Source organism: Chinchilla lanigera, unplaced genomic scaffold (genome assembly GCF_000276665.1).
Source record: "Chinchilla lanigera isolate Chin_1 unplaced genomic scaffold, ChiLan1.0 scaffold00043, whole genome shotgun sequence".
In the NCBI taxonomy this organism is placed as follows: Eukaryota; Metazoa; Chordata; class Mammalia; order Rodentia; family Chinchillidae; genus Chinchilla; species Chinchilla lanigera.
This window is the reverse complement of record NW_004955444.1, coordinates 1,532,927-1,545,436: the sequence shown is the minus strand read 5'-3', so window position 1 is coordinate 1,545,436 and position 12,510 is coordinate 1,532,927. Positions and strand designations below refer to the sequence as shown.

General features: G+C 47.9%; 1 long non-coding RNA gene across 1 annotated transcript; it reads left to right on the top strand.

Annotated features, from left to right (window-relative positions):
* The first annotated feature begins 5,670 nt into the window (after positions 1-5,670).
* LOC106149390 lies at positions 5,671-7,275 on the top strand. The gene is made up of 3 exons (XR_001235542.1): positions 5,671-6,231; positions 6,560-6,960; positions 7,191-7,275. It is a non-coding gene; the product is annotated as an uncharacterized LOC106149390 (long non-coding RNA).
* The last annotated feature ends 5,235 nt before the right edge of the window (positions 7,276-12,510 follow it).

The window sequence follows — 12,510 nt, the reverse complement described above, 5'->3', positions numbered from 1 at the left end:
CTCATCTGCAAAAAGCACACCGCATAGCAGGTTCCCCAGTGGGCCCTGCTTTTGCACGCAGGACTTTCTTTGAAACCGGCATGAACAGGTCCTCACTCACTGAGGCACTTGGTTGCTCAGAAACCCAGGAGGAAGGATTTTCATTGTAGCAAAGCGTCCTGGCTTTGGAAAGAGCATTCCACCAGGACAGTAAAGCACAAAAAGCCCACATGTGTGTTTTTCCCTCATATGTTTTAAGTTCTCTCTAGTATCCTGGAGCTAGACGCGTATTCCGCTAGGAATAGTTCATGGAGAAGCAGATTTTCCATTGGGGTTTGCACCAAGGGATATGGCAGCATAAACGGCGAGGTAACACTTAATTTTCTATGCGCAGCCATTGTTAATTCACCCAAACCCCTCACAAACGCCCACAGTCAGCTCAAGAAACCTGTTGAAGTCACATGCAAGAAACGGCCTAGGAGCCAAACTTTGCTGTTAAGATGAATTAAGTGTTTTACGTGTCACTTTTTGAAGAATAAACTGCATGACACTTTTACCAGGCCGGAAACTGCAGAAACACTTAAGGTTTTGCTTTCCCGCAGCTGAGACCAGCGCATGTCCTGATTCTACAGCAACAGGCTGCGCTCTGAGCAGCCGCAGAACGGGCCATGGAAGGTAAATATAGGTTACTGTGAAATAATCCTCTTTGGGTAGCTCTTTGCATCCAAGGCAGAGCTGTAAGGAAACACCTGACGGCAACACCTCACTTGGCAAAGCCTGCTCTGGGAAACGATTTGGCACGTCACGGTGGCTCTTAGAATTGTCAGGATTGCTCTGATTTCGCTTCTTACGCCTCTGTGTGTTGCTTACAACAGACCAAACAAAACAAAATAAGGCTTTAAACGAGAGGGCATTTTGTGTTTTCTCTCTTAAGATCTCTTAGTCCATGTTACAATGGCTTTAATAAATAAATCTCCAGCTCCCCAATACCATGAAATCCAATACACTGCATGCATGCACACTTTACTAGATGCTGCAGTAGGAATCAAAAGAAAAGGCAAGCATGGTAATTTAAATATTCAAATTAGGAGTGAGACAGAAAACAGTTGAGGTTTTTCAGAAGCAAGATAAATGTGGCTGATGAACTCGCAGACTTACGCTTGATCAAAGCTTTGAGCCAAGAGTTAAACAGTATATGAGGAAATCTGGGGTCAGTGCAGCTACTGAATACAATGATGTTTGCCAACAGCAGGGAAGGTGGATCTTGCCACCCAAGGGTTCATGGGAGTTATGACGTCCCATTCAGAAAGCAGTTCCTTACCAGCAAGGAAGGAGAGCAGAGCTGGGGAGGGAGCTAGAGAAACAAACGTGCCCAGCTCTCACTGTTAATTTATCTATTTTTAGAGAATATGTCGATAAAAGCATATATGAGTTTTTATGATAACTGTTGTAATACACCTACATTATAAATGCTCAGTAAGATTCAAGTGTATATCAACACAATGCTCTTTAAGAATTTTTGAGACAAACAGTTGCGTGCTATGGTAGAAATAAGCACAGCCTGCTATACGCACTCAGAGGAGAGAACACTAAATCCATCTTGGAGCCTAGTAAGATACCGTGGAGAAAATGCTATCTAAGAAGATAAGTGAAAAATAATCTACCACGTAGGGGTGCTTTCAGCTGCAAGTAACAAACTCTAACTTACACCAACTTTAACAATAGTAAGAGGCCTGGGGTATACAGCTGCCACAAGGCTGGCGATGTGTCAGGCTAATGTCTGGTGAGTCCCTTGGACTTTCTTCCATGTTTATTGCCGCAGGGTTGGGAAAGGCTGCTGAAGCTCCAGGCATCACACCGAGGAGGAAAAAAGATACGCTGAGTCAGCTACTACGTCTGTTTTATTTCATCAAGTTAAAAAAAAAACTTTCCATAAGCAACCCCCGTGAATTTACTATTATAAGCTGCAGACCACGACATCACATGACTGCCCTTAGCCACTAGAAAAGCTGGGTGTATGAGCATTATATAATTCAGCCTCTAGAGTGGGAGGTGGCGGAGGAAGAGGGTGATTTTGCGCAATCATCAGCAATGTCTAGCAAGGGCAACAGGCACTACTCAGGAGAAGAGTGAGAGTGTAGGCGTCCAGGCAGAGCACAGCTCGGGCAGAAGAACGTATGTACTATCTTAACTAACTCTCGCAACAACCCTATGAGGTAGCAGCTCCTACCATACTCATTTCACAAGTTGGTAACATGTCCAAAATACGTGGCTGAACAAGAAATTGAACATGGGTCTATCCAACTGCAGGGTACACACTTTCTCATACTTTTACAGTCAGAAAAATTAATGAGTGTTTTAATGACTATGTTGTTTGACATTGTTTGGGTTATTTGGGCATGGAAAAGTCAAACTGAAAACAAACATTTTCACTTACATCAAACAGTACACTAAGAACCCAGACACCACAAATGAATCTGAATAAAAATGCTTCCGCTGGGATTTGTGATACCTGCTGGATATGTTGGGTCAGAAATACAATCCTGAAGGACAACTATGAAATTTAACAGACTTGAAGCTTTTGTGGTGTAAAGCTGAAGAACGGAAGGCCCGAGAGGTTGTCTGGTAGAAAACAGGTCACTGCAAATAGCCTCACTGGGGTTAGGGATGGAGACGTGGAAAATAGCTTTTAACGAGGACAGTCAGAAACACAGGCTCCGGATTTAAGTCCCAGCTTGCTTCCCTCCGTGCTAGTTGGCTGCCTGGGGGCAAGTTTGTCATCCTCTCCATCCATAAGTTTTTCCATTTTCAGTAGAATGGGGATAGTCAGGCGCCAAAACACCCCAAACTAGGTAGCCTTCAAAACAATAGAAGTTTATTCTGGAGCCTGGGAAGCTCAAGATCGAGGTGCCTACAGAGGTGTTGTCTGGTGAGACTTGGTCCTGTTTCGCAGACGGTAGCATCTCTCTCATCCTCCGTTGGTGAAAGAAGCAGGGCCTCTTTCATAAGCACGATAATCACACTCATACGGACCTGCTCTCCTGACCCAGTCCCCTTTCAAAAGCTCCCACATCCTAAGGCCATCACCTCGGGGTCAGGGTTCTAACACATGGATTTTGGCAAGGTGGGCACAAACATCCGGGCCATAACATACCTTCTAAAATGCTTTAAGGTTTAGTGGAGATAGTCTTTGTAATGCATTTAGCACTGTGCCTGAGAAATTTAAGATGTTGTAATTATTCTTCTTAATCTCATTGTTCTAGCCGTGAATAATGAAGCATGACATATTATTATTGCACTTACATTATTTTACCTTTTGGTGGGGGTGGTTAATGAACAGTGTGTGATGATCACAAAAACATCCTGACTTGTAGCATTTGAAGACTACTATAGTACAAACACTTCCTGTTGTGGCTGCTTTCAAACTATCAAAGGTTTACCTGGTGCTCAACATTTCCAAACATTTAGGAAGTTGTCTTGCACAAAATGGTGCTACCAGCTCCTCCAAGTGGCTCTGGAACTGCATCTTACTTCTCCTGCCAAGGTCTAGCCCTACAAACACTCATGATCAATACCAGTTTTGTAATTGGTGGCCCAAATTTAAATAAAATAAAAGTCCCTTATTCGAAAATTATTAGGATGGCAACAGCAGGACATGAACCCATAGGTAGGATCCCTCCATGTATGGGAGCTCAAAGCAGGTGCTCAGACAGCACATCCATGACACTCACCTTGTCTGGGGCTGTTGACAACTTCTCTGCCGGCTGTCCTCAGTCCTAAGGCCTATGAGCCATGGGTGGGTCCAGGAGAGACAACTTCCGTATCTCAGTTTCCCCTCTTCTAAAACTGATTCGCCATAGCAGGCCCTGTGGCCGAGTCACCCTGTCTCAGCTTCCCTTTCACAACCATTTCCCTCCCTATTTCTAAACAAAGGCTGACCTTCGTTTACCGGGAACCTTACTATGGTATGGAAAACATGGTGTTAATGTAGACAGTTAGACAACTGTTTTAATCAAGGCACCACAAATAGCATCCAAGTCAACTCATTAAATTTATATTCCTGGGGCTGGGGATTTAGCTCAGCTGCAGAGCCCCTGCCTGGCAAGCGCAAGGTCGTGAGTTCAATTCCCCGTACCGTAAAAAAAAACAAAAAAAAAAACCAAACAAAGTTATATCCCTAAAGAATAATTGCTTTTGTTTGTATTAAACTTTTAAATTTATCAAACAGTGTGCATTAGTTTTATTTAATTGCAATAACAGTTATGATTTGATATAAAAGTTCTTTTTTAATACTTGGAGGTTTTTGTTCATAAGAACAACATATACCTACATGGCAGGGAAGTAGTAAGATGATCAATAAAAAACTTTCAAGCCCAAAAGTATCAACATTAAGATAAAATTCAAAGAGAAAGAAAGGAGATACAAGTTTGAAGAGGAAAAGGACAGATACACATTTTTCGACTGGTACAGAAGAACCTGTACAATGCATTTTTAAATGGGTCATAGCCAGGCATGGTAGCACATGCCTGTAATCCCAGCACTTAGGAGGCTGAGGCAGGAGGACCACTGTGAGTTTGAAGCCAGCCTGGGCCACAAACTGAGCTCAAGGCCAGCCTGAACTGCATAGTGAGACCCTGTCTCAAAAAGATAGATAGGTAGATAGATAGATAGATAGATAGATAGATAGATAGATAGATAGATGGGTCATAATTCCATTGGATTCTGTTGTATTGGATTCATAAAATAACTAGGGTATCAATTTCATTTTAAGCATCAATACATATATGTAAAATACTAGCAACTACCCCATGGTAACTATTTAAGTTGATGACAGGAATGTTCAAAATTCTGTTCATAGGTATACAAGCAAAATGTTGAATGTGGTTTTCTAAATGAAAAATCCTGACCCAAGAGGTGCAGAGAGAGTTTCCTGCAATCTAGGAAAGCTGGTAAACAGAATATTCATCAACAGTACAGTAGCAACACAAATCAAAGTGACCATTATTCAATAGAGCATGAAGGTGACATTTAGCAAAATTTCAGAAGGTGAAGAAGGTCAGAAAGGCACTAAGATCTTCCAGTGAATCAGTCTCAATTGCTGAAAATCTTCTAGGTACCCATCAGCTTGCACACTTCATCCCATATTTCTCTATGAAGTATGCCCTCCCTCAGTGATTGTAAGACTTTAGCTTTTAGCCTATGACCTTTGTAAATTTTTCCCTGTGTGCTGCCTCCAGGATGATTACTTAACTGATAATGTCTCAAAACTCCAGTCATTTTTATAAATCTTGAATCTACACTACAAAATTGTGTCCCTAAAATAATATATTTGATGAGGTCATTATATTTTCTCTGATAGAAAAATAATTAAAATTTATAATAAAAAGCCCCCTACCATACCAGTTAAGTTCATTCTATAGATCTGCTGCTAAAGTACCAAAAAGCACCATTCAGACTCAGTCTGCTGGTGAGCTAAACCTTCAAGCTTCCCAAACTGCTAGACATAACTGTTTTATCGTGGGACTTGGTGATCCTTTGGTGATCCTGGGGAAAAAATGGTGAGAAGATTTAGAAAATAAAGACAAGAGACAATAGCCAGGGTCAGGTGGCAATATCTCTTACCTGATTGGCAAGAGGACTGACTTCAACAGTAGGAGGATTTATTTATACTCTTGCAAAGTTAGTATCAGGACAGGTGATGTTGCCTAGCAACTAACGACTGTAACTGTCCAGGTGGGATGCTTTTTTCAATACTGAAGTAGCTGGACTGCCTGAGGCCCTCTGGCTCTGTCCCACCCTCACACATATGACCAGTATCCAGCTCCAGCTCCCCACATTTTATTGCCCAGGCAGGAGGTGGGGCTAGCCCTCCAACTTGAAAGATTTAAATTTGCCTCCCAGGCTCAGAGAGTGTGCGTGGTTACAGGAAATGTCCGACAGTGGCTAAGATAGCCATTTTTCTTTCTCGATAATGAGATAAAATTACATCGTTCACAAGACTGTCATACTGCATTTCATTTGCCACCGTGTCTGTTACAAAACTGTGGGCTTCTCATAACCAAAGCCAGCTGAGCTTCAGTGATACCAGAATGAAGAATGGGAAAAGCTCCCGAACGTTCCTTCAGCAGCATGTGGGTTTGACTCCATCAATTAAAAAACAAAACAATTTGCACGTAGCCAAAAGAGCGTGGTAGTGGCTTTAGTCTTTCACAACTCAAAAAGAAGAAAAAAGAGGAGGGGAGGAAGAAGAAGGTAAGGAGGGCTTACCTGTGAAATGAGACTGTGCTCAATTTACAACTCTAGAAAACCTTAGCAATTATCAGGTAGGTAGTCATTTCTTTACGTATTCCTTCCCATTTGCTACTACTTGCCCTAAATATCTTGTCAAAAAATGTCAGGCAGTTTACAATGTAAATAAATGTGTGAAAAGATAGAAGAACGGATGAAGAGATAAATGATAGATCATAGATCAATAAGACACAGATAGGTAGATAAATACATCTTGAAAATGAAAAACTAAGAGCAGTGAAAATAAAAGGAAGCCAGAATCTAATTCGACACTCTTGCTTCCCCTCATCAGACTTGCAAGCAAAAGCCCATCAGTGTGTCTTCGGCAGTCCAGCAGCCGCCACAGAGAACCGACCGAGCCACGCCACGCCACGGAGGACCTGCAGGTGCGAAAGCCCTACGTTTAGATTGCAGCTCTAACCCGCCGTGTGGTGCTCAGAGCGAGTCACTGACCCTGCCAAGCCTGGGTCTCCCGTCCTCGACAGCAGCAATGATGACCCCTAACTCCGGAGCTGGGAATGGCTCAGGTCCGGTCTCCAGCAGCACACCTGACATTCCAAAGAGTTTAATGCGAGTCCACGGCTAAAGAGCCCACACCATGCACAGAAATAAAACCAGATGCTGGAAAGGAGCTCACAGAAACCCCGCCTGCTATCAACAGCGGAACTGCAACAAATCTCACCTAGAAAGAAGGTAAGGATTGCTACACATTGTCTGTAGTGACACTTGTTTTTGAACCACTTGTAAAAACTAATTTGCCTGTGGCCGGAAGTGTGGTAGCGATGAGATCCGGCTGCGCATGCGCATGCTGCATGTGCTGTGCTGTGTTTAATTTAGCAGTCCCTTGACCAAAAGTAATTTGTTTCTTCACAGATTTGCCCAGGTGGCTCCAACACGGACCTTCCCTTTTGTATTTGCTCCAGACATAAACCAAACTTCCTGGCTCTGCATCCTCTTCTGGGCTTCCCACGCGTCGCTGGAAACGGAGCTTTCTCTGGTGAAGCATGCAGGTGAGTCCATCGGACCAGATTAACGGAATTTTGATGGATTCAACAGTGACAAGTGCTGGGCTCACTAAGCAGGTGGCGAATTCCCGAATGGATCTTCCTGGAGGACTCTAGACTTCGTGCACCCCCAGCCCCTTGGGCTCAGCCACAACTTTCACTTCCAGCTCTACCAGGACTCCCCTCAGCCGCCTCATGCGTCTCGTTCTGCCTCTAAAACCCTAGTTGCTGCGCCATGGTGATTTTTCCACACCGCACCCTGGGCTGTAGCCGCGCACAAAGCCGAAGCATTTGAAACCTTCTGAATTCATGTAAAAAGCCATGTAACTGGGGCTGCTACCTCTGCCCACTGGTACCCACAACTCCTAGCTTCCACACCCCTTGCTGTCCAGGACCCGAGACAAGATCCCTGGTAAGAGCACAGCACACTGTCCCTGGTGGTCTGGAACAACAAGGTCGTGCTTCATTCCCACCTGCGCCGGTTTTACCTGCAGCAGAGCAATGGCGGGCACCCCCTCCCACGTTGGCAACCCTCCGATCCCGTAAAAGTCCTTGACAAGAGGCCAAGTCACACTTTCCCACAGAGGCTGGAATTGCCATAGTTCTCAGAGAGCTGTATTATTTTTATCCAAAATCTATTTAAAGTGCTCCAAACAAGAAACTTATAAAATAAAAGATAAAGAATAACTAAATGTCCTTTCTTGATAACTTCATACTTCTTGGGAAAGAGACAGACTTGTGGGAGGGGTCTCTGGGGCTCAGAAGCAGCAGCATGAAAGGAATGTGGTTTGATGATCGAAGAAGTTAGGAAGCAGCGGGTGAAACGCCTCTAGTCCACCTGTGACGGAAAAGCGACGCCAGGCAGTGACCAGATCTGAACGTCTGCCAAGCGCTGCTCGGGGTCAGAGGGGGAGCAGCCTCGGTCTGGAGACCTTGAGGCCTGGAACCAGGAGCTTTGGGGGTAATCTTCTGGGTCGTAGTGTGCGTTGCTGAGGTGACTATCCACATAAAATCCGCGTGGCTTGAGGTAAACAACTTTAGAATTTGAGCCTCAGCCTTGGCCTATAAAGTAGGACTACTTCACGCTCTTCTGTTTGGGCTGCTACGAGTTGAAATAATTTACTGATGTGTGTAGAACAGAACAGGCAAACAAATATTGACAGGATAATTGTCTGTTACAGACTGTTGTTTTAGAAGTACTCACTGCTCTCAAAGAGCACACAGTCTCCTGCAGAGGAAAAGGGTGAGTGTCCGCCTGTAATCAAATGCAATACCTCCCTCCCCGAGGATAGCATTCTGCGGAAGGACCAAGCCACGAACACTGGCATCCTGAGCCCAGGGCCTCCCTTCTTCCACGCAGTGTCCTGCAGGAGAGTCCTACGCAGCTAAGCGCAGGGACAAGTCTGGCTCCCACCCTCTTGTTCAGTGTGAGGAAGTCCAAGCTCAGAGAGCCACACTGAGAGCCTGTCGGACCCACTGGAAACCGCCACAGCTGTGGCCTTTCAAAAGCTGAAGACAATCAGGAAACAGGCTCCCTCGAGGACCTCCGTCATCGCATTCGTTTTCTCAAGTCCATGCCGCATTGCTGAGACGTTCATCTGCGCAGCCAGTTTTCCAGCAGAATCTGCCCAGAAGTATGGAAATGTCAAAATCAGTTTTCTTGAAATGAAACAAAAAATGACCCTTTCTTCCTCAAATTGTCTTTAGAGCAGAATTTATGAGAGTTGGAACTTGTCCTGAGGGATGAGCTGGAGAGCTCATTGGAGGGTCGTCTTACTCTGGACCGCAGAGAACCCTGCAGAAGTCGGCACTAGCGACTTTCCCACTCCTCAGAGGAAGAGAGATGTCTAAATGTTTCCGCATTTCTAAGAGCTACGTTCTTCTGAGACACCAGTGGCATCTCACAGTGAGCGGCTTGGCAAGGTGTTTTACACAAGCCAGAGCCACACACCCGGGCTGGCACCACGGACTGCGCACAGCCCAGGAAGGGGAGGTCCGCTGAGGGGCACTCGGGGAGCTCCAGTCCCCGATAGGCTCCCAGGAGCTTCAGTCTACAAGAAACGCTAGAATCTTCCTGAACTGTATCTGAAAGTGAGGCCCAGTTTCACTCAGATCAGTACACAGGACCTGTTATAGGTGGTCAAAATTTAAACTGGTCCCTTTCCACGAAAAAGACAAAGCTCTGAAGCAAACATGAGAATGAATCTGCCCCCATCTTGTTCCTGGCCCACCAAGAGTTGTACAGAATTTGAAGACTGTGAGCTCAAAGGGTACCAAATGCTTGTCCCTCCCTCGGTCCCCGTCTCCACCCCCCAGCGGGCTTGGTCCGGAAGTACAGACAGCCATCCCTGGGTCTCAGGACACAGGGCACCCCAGCGACAGCTAGGCCACAGCAGCAGGCAGCCCTTGGGCATGAGAAGCCACGGCCCCTGTAGCCGGGCGGGCAGCGGGTGGAAAGCAGTCAGGGCTCAGGCTCAGGGACATCAGCAAGGACAGAGTAAAGCAAGTCCCAGTCGCAAGGCTGAGCGTAGTGACACCCCTCCGATCTCAGTACAAGAAGGGCTTAGAGATAGCAATTTAATTTGAAGAGAACCTCAAGTTTTTTGAATTCGTGTAGCATTTACATAGGATCGCGAACACGCCAGTCATCCACATCCCCCAAACTGGGGGCAGAGTGGAGGTCTGGGGCGTAAGTTTAAGCCTCTCGCACACGTACTGCCAGCGGGGCATAGTGGCGCGCACCTGCCGTCTCGGCTACTCAGGAGGCTGAGGTGGGAAGATCCCCTGAGCCATGAGTTCTAGCGGCGCCCGGGCAACACAGCAGGACTCCAGTTTCAAAAGCACAGCAAGAGAAAACACACACACTGCAGACCGCCGAGAAGTGTCCGACATCCAGCGCTCTCTGAGCTGGTCTCCGAGCTGCGCGGTGGACTTAGCAACCTGGACGCACCGTCGAGGCCGGCCGCGGCTGGGGACCGCACTGCAGGTGTGCGGCCGCCTGCACGGGGACACCCCCCGGGCTCGCAGCAGGGGCGCCCGCCCGTGAGCGGGGCCTCGCGGGTCTGCTGATTGCTTCCTGCCGCCTGGCAGGCGGAGCTGCGGGTGCGAGGGCTGCGCGGCCGGCTGTGCGGGGCGGGGAGTCCGTGAAATCCCGCAAGGAGCCTCCTTCCCTCTCTCCTTCTTTCCCTTCCTTTCTTTTCCCTCCCAAGCAGTCGGCTGGAGACAGGACGAGCTGTCTCGGGAAGAAGACACGAAAACCGCCCTTCGGTCCGGGCGGAGGGCCTCGGCGGCCCTGGCGGCCTGGGGCGGGCTGGCCCCTCACGTCCGGCCGCGCCTTCGCAGGCCTGAACGCGGTGCTTCTTCCCCGGGGGCCGGCGCGGGTGCCCGCTGCCCTGTGCCCTGGCGCGGGACGCAAGCGCCCAGAGAGACAGCCGCGGCGCACTGTCGGAGCGCCCCTTTTCCCGCTCGAGCTGTGGGGGGTGGCCTGGCGACCTAGCGAGCTCCTGCCGCGTCCAAAGGTTCGGGTGGAAGTGTCTTCCCGGTGCGACGCTCGCCTTTCTCTGACCCCCACATTCAGGGGCGCACGGTAGCGAGGAGCCGTGCCCGTTCTCTGCAAGGCGGCAGGGCCCCGCAGCAGCCGGGCACACTGCAGCCGCCGGCTTGGGCGCGCGGGAGAGCCACCCCCAGCGTCCTAAAAGGGAACCTGGAGAGTCGAACACGTAGCCTGAATCTGCACAAACCGGCCACGTCGCCCTCAGACTAGCGCCTTGCTGTGTCAGCCATCTGCCACGCGGGCCGGGAAGTAGCGGAGACGGACAGACAGGCGCAGGACTACCGCCGCGGCACCCGCACGCCCGAGGGCGGGGCGGCTCGCGCTGCGCACTGGGTTGTGGCCTCAAGAAGCGGGGTGAAAGGCGCATGACGCCGACCGTAGCCCACCGTGAGGAATCATGCAGTGCACTGACGCACCAAGCACCCCCGATGACGCTGGATCCCCGCGGGGCGGAGGAGACCGCCCCGGGCCAGGGCCGAGAGCCGGGCTCCTGCCCCTCAGCAGGTCGGGCTCTTACAAATCGGCCTGGTGCACGTGTAGCTAAGTGGGAGAGGGCTAATCTAGCATGCTTGAGGCCCTGGGTTTGATCCTTAAACACTGAAAAATAAAAGAAAAGAAAGTGGATTTGGTTACTTAGTAATATGCTTAGTTACTTTTGAGTTTGCTTTTTCAAAAAAATTAATGTGTATTGCTTGGCAAGTGTAAGGTCCCAAATTCGATTCCTGGAACCAAATAAACAAAAGTGCATTAACTGTACGTATTAATGGGTTTCAGTGCAGTATTTCTACATGTACATGTAGCGTAGGTTGGTCAAGCCCAACTTACCTTTTCCACCCTGCTCCCACTCATACCCTCCCCAATGTCCAGCAGTCACGATACTACTTCCAGGTCAGTCAGTCTGCTGCTGAGAGTGGATCAGCTGAGAAGTCAGTGCCTAGTGTAGGCAATCAACATTTCCTGTGTGGGGAAAGAAAAGCTCCTGAGCCCTTGAGATTTAATGTTTGGCTCTGAGTCAAGGAAAGTCCCTGCAAACCATGTCACCCCGTGAGCGGCTCGAGGGAGCGTCCTCAGAACTTTCCTGGATTACCATCCGCCCCGACACTTAGCTTGGGCAGATATGCTCTGGCTTTTCCGATACAGACTAACACAAATAAGACTGGCTCTTCCAAGGGAAAAATCTTCACGTGTCACAGATCATTCAGATCAACAAGTAACTGCTGGACTGTGTGGTTCAGAGGCAGGAAGGCAGTGACCGCTAAGAAAAACATCGTAGAAGACATACTCTTAAACTGGCCTTCAAGGGTGGAGAATTTGTCCAGGACTCTAGACGGTAGGTTTTGTTTGGTACTGGGAATCTGGTTTAGGTTTTAAAGTGCCAAAACATGATGCTAGAAATAAGGAGACCGGATCTTGCACTGTCTTAAATGCTAATTTATTGCAAATTCCTGGAGCAGAAACAAGCCTAAGGCTGGTCTGGGAATAGTGCCTAGGCTGTGTTAGACAGAACTCAAACGGAGGGCAGCTCATAGTCAGTGCAATGGGTGGTTAAAAGGACAGTTGAGCCTGTATCTAATTTTCTGATGCTTGTCAAATTTCTGTCATTATATTCCTAATATAAACTCTTAGAATAGTGAGGGCAACGTATTAAGTGTGGGAAACAGCTATCAGCGTTGGGGACAGATACTG